The following is an 8,977-nucleotide window of genomic DNA, read 5'->3' on the forward strand; positions in this document are numbered from 1 at the left end:
TTACCTTAAACCGCATAAACACATTTCATTACACCAAATACACAAAATAATGTTCTTTTTAGCAACATCATGTGACCCCTTTAAGCATGTGAAAGCTTTTAGAGGGACAGGATTCAAAGCTTTTTGCACCTGATTCCAGTTATTGGGTGCAGGAGAGCATGCAAGTGAAAGAGAGCATATGAAAAATTCCTTCATATTAACACAGTACATTGGGCCATATTTTGATAGACTTAGAGAGTATAACCATTTAAATGATGTAAAGAATGCTGGCCCTTTAAGAGCACATACAGAGTAGCTAATTGTAAATCTTATGCAGTTCAATTGTTTGTCATATAGATGTGGCTTAGATTGGGTAGAGTGATTGACATATACTGTAGTAGCTTAATTTTACTCTTTTCATGTGGTTTGATACTCATTTACACAGATTTTTTTATGCTAAGATATCTATGTGTAGCCCTTTTGTATGGTGCAAAAAGAAAGATTAGATGCAACTGAGCCATTTACTTTATTTGTAACATTTTACTGTACAAATAACATAATTCTCAGGCCAGCTAAATATGTAAATGTGTAATTTGCATAGCCTATAATGGAATGGGTAACGCTTTATTTTAAGGACCAATTCTCACTATTAACTAGCATGCATATTACTAGCATATTGGCTGTTTATTAGTAGTTATAAAGCACTTACAAATGCTTTATTCTGCATGACCATATTTTAGATCCCATAATCATACCCAAACTTAGCAACTATCTTAGTAACTATTAATAAGCAGCAAACTAGGAGGTCATTGAAGCAAATGTCACAGTTAATAGTTAATATTGAGGATTGGACCTTAAAAGAAAGTGTGACCATGGAAGGTGTATTGCTGAGAATTTGAGGCATGTTACTGATATAGACTGAAAAAAATGTGTTAAAGCTAAGACTGCTCTCGATATATGACAATCAGAAGTTAGATAACAAATGTTCTATTTTTATATAACTGTGAGAAAGTAGTTAGTGCACCATGACAGAGATCAGAACATCATGTACGGGATACCATGGGTATCAAGTTTTTTTTCCCAGCACTTTTTGGATACATAGTATAGAGAGAGGTTTACATGAGTTCGATTCTACCGTATCACAACCTTTAAATAAGGGCTGCACAGTTAATAGTTTCCAAACCATGGCTATTTCAGCAGTAAAGTGAAACTGATTGGAAATATGAGTGAGGGCTGCTGCAATGATAGAAGCAGAGATCTTGAGGAAAACTGGGCCAAGGCAATCACACCCAGCAGGTTTTTCAAAATTCTGCTCACAATTTTCCTTTAGAAGCTGGGACAAGCTAGGGAATGGAAAGGACAACTGGCAAACTCTGGAATGTGAGGTCCTTTGGGTGTCTTAACCAGTCGCAATGGTGATATGCAGTGAGTAACAAGGGACTCTATTTTTTGAATAGTTTCTATTACAAGAACATACAATGGGTCCAATGACAATGAAAATCTAAGGTACTGAATATGTGTATTAATAATGTCGATAATGAAATCGACAATGGGTAATTTACCGCAGATCTTGAAAATAAATAAAACTGAACAAGAACATTAAAAATGTGCATTCAGTGACAAAAATTGATTTTTAATAATGATTACATTTATATTAATTTGATAATGTACTTTTCCAATTCGCGAGTGTGAGGCAATGTCTGCAGAGAGAGAAAGAAAAAAATGTAGTTTCCAGAATCTTATTGATCTGTGTTTGCTTAGGACACAGAGTACATCGGATGACCAGATGATTTGAACAATTCCTTCTTAGTATGCAAAGCCATTCAAAGGCTGAATCAGTTGTTCGTTCAAATCATTGCTCTGTTTGCATGAGCATCTCAACTAGCCCGAGAGCAACATTGGCTCTACCAATGGCATTAGTTTGAGGCAGGACTAAATATTGTCTGACCAGCGGCAGATTGTGTTCATGTAATTTGGGCTTTCATTTCAACTGCATATGGTCATTGGTTCATTGAGCTTCATTAGTCTTGGCCTAATGAAAGGCCAAGATCACTAAATCGTGAGCAAAGGACAGTGATTTTGCCAAGTAGGACATATTCCTGGATCAGCATCTTTAATCAGCCCTGGAACAATATCCGTGCCATAAATATCTCTAAATATGAGCTGCCCCCCAAATCAGAGAGAAATAATAGCTTAATGAGACTATTGAATGAGCCCCTAACCCCAACCCAAATAGGTCTGTAATAGCTGAAACATTTCCTATACATCTCATTGGCAATAGCTTGTCTGATGTAGGATCCATTGGAGGTATGTGACCTGTTTGCAGAGCCAATCACCAAAGTTGTAAATACCATGTAATGCTTGTGATTCTGATTGGCTAATGGCACCATAAGAATGAACACAACCACTTAGCCTTCACTAGTGACTATCCTAAGCTGTGACGACAACACAGGGAAAACTAAGTCATTTTCATGATTTTGAGCAATCCAAAAATTGGTTACTGGCAAACATCTTTAATAATATAATGAAATATTTGTGATTCATATGTTGCTTCCAAAAAATATTGCATCAGAATACAGAGCCACTTATAGAGAAAGATGCTTTTTGGCAGCAGAATTTGCATCTACTAGCAGCAGCAGCTAACTGGCCCATTCTAACCATTCACACCTTAACCAACCTGAAACTTAATCCTACGTTATCCAGTTTCCTATTTCTAATATCCAATTGGTTAATAGTTTGTTGTTCCAGACTGCTAAAAATGTACAGTAAACAAGACAGAGTCAAGATAACTTTAGGTCAGAAAAAGATCATATTATCATTAGCGCAAAACTGCATATTTCCAAAATTAGCAGAGGCATATCTGTCCTGAAGTAATAAGACTCACCAGAGACTTCAGGTCCTGGTATACATAATTCATAGCATTGCACAGTTGAGCATGCAAGCCTTTCCAATAAATACCAAAATATACATCAGTTTTCACGTAAACACTTGATGTATGCATATACATGAATGCATAGCCTTTCAAAGTAACCTCAATTCGAAAGTGTACACAAACACCAACATTTGACACATGTGCTCTAGAAAGTTTTATCCTTGTCCAGTGTCTGCAGAAGTTATGACCAATAAAATATATTTGTACTCATTTAAACTAGAGTTGCAGTATCTCTTAACCCACCCACACAAGTGCTCATCAACACTGTTGTCTGTTGTTGCATTTCTAGTAGTTTGTTTGTTGCTCTGTTTCCTCCGTTTCTTTTTTCAGCTGTGAACAACAGCCCAGGCCCAGAGTATACTTCAGGAATACTTGTCAGGAATTGTGGGGCATGTAGAGAAAAGAAAGGAAGCCACAGTCACACAGACCGCATCAGGGTAGTCGGTATTAGGTAAAAGCGTCAGCTGGCCATAACAGTGAGTGTGTTTTTGAGACTGGAGCCCACACACAGAGCAGACATTCAGTTCGAAACGCTAATTAGGCACAGGCAGCTGTTTACTAGAGTGTGGGGGAGCCAGTTAGTAATTCCACGGCACAGAAATCATTTTCCTCTCTCTCTCTCTCTCTCTGTGTCTCTCACTGTACTGATCGCTGTTAATTCTACAGAGCCCACCTGCGTCTCAATCCCTCCACTGTTGTTTTTCACAGAGCAGACGAGAGGGGCTTGGCTATGTAAAACCTGAACGCCACTTTGTTAAAGTGACTCATAGTGACAAGATCCCTGTATACGGTCCTCACCACAGAACAGGGTCATTAGCCAGACTGGTATCAGATGTACTGACATCAGGATGTAGTGAGGTGATGTCAGATGGCTGTTCTGTGATAAAACACAGAGACGTGCCATAGGATCATTTTGGGGCTTATATATTCCTAAGCTGACACTAATATGATCCCAGGAGGCATCACGGTACCATTATTTGTCATCAGTACCATTATCATCACAGTGCTATAAAATTACTTAGAGCTTTTTTTCACTAATGCGACTACAGTAAACACAAAGACAAGAGGAATGTGTTCAGAATGGCATACAACCATGCTGCTTTTGTGGCATTCATGCAGTATGCATACTGTGCCTATTATGCAACTATTCTGTGTGAATGGGATACACAAATGTGGAGTATTTGCATCTACCAGCAGCAGCTAACTTGCCCATGCTAACCAGGCACACCTTAACCAACCTGACACTTAATCCTACCCTTACCCCATTTCCTATTTCTAATATCCAACTGGTTAATAGTTTGTTGTTCCAGTGAAATTTACAGTAAACATGACAGACTCAAGATAACTTTAGGTCATTTCACAACAATATGGGTAAATTTATTGCTACAGTTTCACATTTTGTATATAGTATACAGTATGTACTGTGCAGTATGCTGCACATTAATATTCCATTCTGAACATAGCAAGAAATATTAATATTTGTTCAGAGCTGTCCTTTGAATTCATATCAGTCGGGACAAAGTTTTGGGTGGACTGGGATACCATTTCTGTTTTTTTTTTTCTGGTATAGGAATAATTTGCTTAATTTTAATACACACTATTAAGCAACATGCATGCACTGTTAACACTAAAGAGCCAATTATCAAGCACACTTTTAGTGATAATTGAGCGTTTGACTCGCACCTTCTTGCTGTGTTACAGTTTCACATTTGTGAGATATTCATGGAAACATTTTGATGTGGAGAACAGTTTATTACAGTACTCTTGGTGAAGAGTCAACTGAAACGAGCAGACAAAAAGAGTCTGTGTTCAGAAATGAACTGTAAAGATGCTGACCCACATGGTGTTACATAATGCATGAAAGCAACCTTGAAATTTCATGTTATTTACACATAGGTTGATCTGAGCCTGAAACCTGAAAACAGAAGTCAAGTCCATCAAAGCACACCTGTGACCATCAGTGCAACATACTGTACCTGTAACCTACATACTGTATTACTGAACCATTTTCATCTCTTCTAGTATGCTCATGAACCATCATTTTTTCAGTGCTGTCAAAAAATCTAGATGATTTCCTCATCGGCCTTACTGGGTCAAATTTCAGGAAACGCTGCAATTTGTGCCTGAAAATAGCTGTTGTTGTTTTCTCCGTTTTTAATAATTTCATTTCAGAATGTTGCTGTTGAACTTTCAATAATAAATAATACTTCTGAATAACTATTATTGAATTTTATTTATTTCATTTCTCTTTTAAAACATTACTGTTTTTTGCCAGCTCTATAACATTTAAAAGTCTGTAGATATTTTTTGTGGTATTTAAAAAATATTGTTTATTGAGCTTGACAAGGCCAGTATGAGAAAAAATGTGATAAAATACTCATCACCGACTTCAGGCTTACTTTTGTTTGATCCAGATCATTTTTAATGGGGAAAATGTTCAGTTTAACAGGACTGAACAAGCAATGAGAGAAAAAGACAAATTCCAAATTTTCTCAGAAATTGTATGAATCAAATGATTTTAGTGTGCTTGTTACATGTTTCATGTACTTACAATGGCAATACAGTAGATGGTAATACAGTATGCATAATTAAAAGAAACTTACCAAATACCAAACCAAGTATATGTCTACACTGTAAAAAGCAACACCTTAAAATAAAGTCTAACCCAAAATTCTATTCAAATGTACTTTATATTTGAACCAATTTGTTATGAATGAGGACATGCAAAATGGCTGATATTCCCATGAAACATTTAAAAATAAATTTGTTTACATTTCTTTTGCAATTTACCCTTATTAGAGTTCAATCTGTTAAAGATTGCATCTAAGTTCAGTATCCAGTTAATTATATCAGTAGTAAGTCATAGGGACACATGGTACTGTTTCCTGAGGACAAGCCATGGAGCATCGCTGTGGGAGATTCATTAAAGTCTTAATAACCTGTTGACATTCACAAGCGACCACCACGCTAAAATGTTTTTTTTTTTTTTTGACATTGCTTAACAAATAATCTGAATGAGGATGTAATAGTCTTAGTAGTGTAAACCTTTCTAACAATCATATATTAACAAATAATTTTAATACGTATATTGTTTTTTGTCTCTCTACTGATCCCACTGCGCCTTCTGCAACAGTTTACCAATGCATATACCTTTCCAAATGATTCCAAATGTTCTGCATGCAGAATTGGGAAAGTGCACTCACCCTGTGTCTTCTGGCTTACATGTTTCGTCTCTTCTGTCTTACAGGCGATTTTCAAGAAAATTCTGTCTCCAAGCCTGCCGGCAGGTTGTTTGCTCAGGTGGAGAATCATTGAGCGGTGTTAAGCCCACCTCAGGGAGTCCATTGATGGGTCACAGTGGAAAAGGCTCCGGTGTGTGGTTCCCAGCTGTTCCCTTTGATCCGGGTTCAGCCCACCCTGATAAACAGCAGGAGAGAGCTGGATTCAACCCCAGGTGAAAGGGTGGGAATAAAAACGAATCAATCCTGAACAAAAGAGCAAAATCATCTAAACCATTCCAGGTTTTCAGTGTCCCAACGTGTATTGCAGTCGTCCCTGTTGTTCACAGCCCCCTTATCGGTGGCTTGAGGGTACGGGGGCTTGGCATGCGCTTGCCTCGGTTGTCATGGTTGCCGGATGGAGTGTGGCATCTGCGGCCCCTGCTCTACCTCTGTCTGTCTCTGTGCCGCTCTATTCTCTCTCCTGTTCTTTCCTTTCTTTTCCTTTTCCACCTCACCCTCCTCTCTGTGTCTCCATCCCTCCCTCCCTCCCGCAGCATCCCCAATTCCCCTTCTCCATTCTCTCTCCCCTCCTCTCCGGCACCCAGGTTGTTTTTGTGCTTGCTGTCATTTCAAATCCTGTCTGTCTGTTCCTCATCTAAAAGAACTAGCAGCGCTGCTCTATTTCTCCCCTGACATTAGTGTGTTGTTTGAGGTTTCTCTCCTAAGCGTTCTACTTTGTTTTCCTCACTGGGAATGACAGGATGAGTACAGATGCTTGGCTGGCGGCAGCTCAGCCCGCTGGAGAACCAGACAGGCATGCGATGCTGCGGTACGTTCACTCGCCGTTCTAAACACACACATCAGGATTGTGAGTATCAGTTTGTTACATTTCTCCACGGTCACAGTAGTCTCAGCCTGAGAAACCACACCCAAAGTTCGTTCACTGGCCGTCTGAAGACAGGAAACAATCGTTGGTTCAGCTGTTTTAAAGTCAGAGTGAAATTAAAATTCATTTATTTTTGACCTTATCCTCCTGAGACCCTGCATCCTCATATGAGGACATTATATTTTAGTGAATTTCTCTGAGACTATACATGCCACAGTTTTAAGTCTGGATGTCCTGTACAGAGCACATTCAGGGCTTTTCAGAGATACCAAATGATTGGATGTTTCACCATGACCACTCCCTCTCCTTGGTCATCAAAAATGTCTGATATTAATTTAGTGACACTCTTATGGAAATATGATAATATTTTGTAATTATCATTTAAATCTGACTAATTTTTAAACTGTGTGTCATAAATCAACACCTGAGGAAAATGTTATGGGGTTTCAAATCAAAATATGACTTTCTGTTTCGAAACAGGACGTTGATTTCATACATGTCCTCATATGAAGCTGGAATGACTAAAAGCATGTTTATTACGCATTTTGGGAGACACAACAAATGAATAGGGAAACAAATTATATTTCAATATTCCTATGAAATATTATATATTATTATGAAAATCTTGTCAATTATTACTCCCATTATTACACTTCTTTTTCATTACATGTTGCCCCAAAAACACATTAATATGCAAATTAGATTGAGTTTATTGATACATTATAAATAATTATACAAAAAATATTTTTGCCTATGCATGTTCATTCATGTCTTTTTATTTTTTTTTTAAGAAATTGAGTCCCGATGTCCTCTACCAAGGACGTAGCATAACATATGAATGAAATATCATTTTAATATATTTTTTTTAACTTTTTTTTAATGCTCTAAACAATGTAAAGACATGAAAAAATACTAATATTTTCCTAAAATGTTTTGCCGGGTCTTAAGAGGTTAAAATATTTGACCAAAATGTTGGTGACATATGCCAGACTTCTCCAATCATTTTGTCCCCTCCACAATCAACAAGCTCACATTCATTTGTAAGAGCAACGACCACATTCCAAAATCCAAACAACAACCGATGGATTGAACCAAGTCCCCGTCCTGCATTTTTCCATTTTCAAAAATCCGTTACACTTGAATGTACATCACAATATGGAAGAAAAGATGTATCACTACTTTTAATTCACCAAGACATTTTGAGTTTTTGTTTGAGGCACTTACTAGCAACCAAAGTAGATATTATTAATTGCTGTATCATATTTTTCAGATTTACACTAAATGTGATGAAATACTGATCACTGAATTAAGAAAAGCTTACTTTTGGTTGATCCAGTTTGATTCCGAATTTATTTCACAGTGTCCTTGTTTTAAATATTACATGTACTTACTACGGTAATAACAGTAAATTGTGCATAATTAAAAGCAATTGACCAATACCAAACCCTATAATAAGTGCATATTGTTCATTAATAATAATTATTATTATTGTAATAATTATTATGTTAATTTATAATGCTTAGGTCTTATTTGTGTAATTGCATTGTAATAATGACAAGTGTATGTAACCCAAAATTCCATTCCGTGTACTTTAAATTCTGTTTAACCAATTTAAATCTAATGGTTATGAAAGAGGACATGCAAACCAGCAGATATTCTCATGAAACATTTAAAAGTACAATTGTTTACAATTGTTTGCAGTTCATCCTAATTAGAGTTCAGTCTGTTATATTTTGGCTATGTTTAGATTTACCATCTTAAATGACACATAAAAGCTGGTACCTTAACATGTCAGTCAAACAGTCTCTTTCTGTTTTAGTGGACCTTTTTTGGCCACAATAAGCTGCAAACTGGATCTGTTTCAGTTGAATTCAATTCATTTGCAGACTATTTGTATATACAGTATATATATATATATATATATATATATATATATATATATATATATGCAATCTGGGT

The 8,977-nt window shown here is 36.7% G+C and overlaps 1 protein-coding gene across 1 annotated transcript in view; it reads right to left on the reverse strand.

Moving 5' to 3' along the window:
- LOC107663369 (short transient receptor potential channel 5-like) overlaps nucleotides 1-8,977 on the reverse strand; it is a 47,644-nt gene that overhangs the window by 32,854 nt on the left and 5,813 nt on the right. Inside the window, exon 2 of the mRNA XM_016453615.1 lies at nucleotides 6,115-6,328. The gene's annotated coding sequence lies outside the window, so the exon portion shown is untranslated. The remainder of the gene's footprint in view (nucleotides 1-6,114; nucleotides 6,329-8,977) is intronic.

The sequence above is a fragment of the Sinocyclocheilus anshuiensis genome, unplaced genomic scaffold, assembly GCF_001515605.1.
Source record: "Sinocyclocheilus anshuiensis isolate Anshui unplaced genomic scaffold, SAMN03320099.WGS_v1.1 scaffold25, whole genome shotgun sequence".
In the NCBI taxonomy this organism is placed as follows: domain Eukaryota; kingdom Metazoa; phylum Chordata; class Actinopteri; order Cypriniformes; family Cyprinidae; genus Sinocyclocheilus; species Sinocyclocheilus anshuiensis.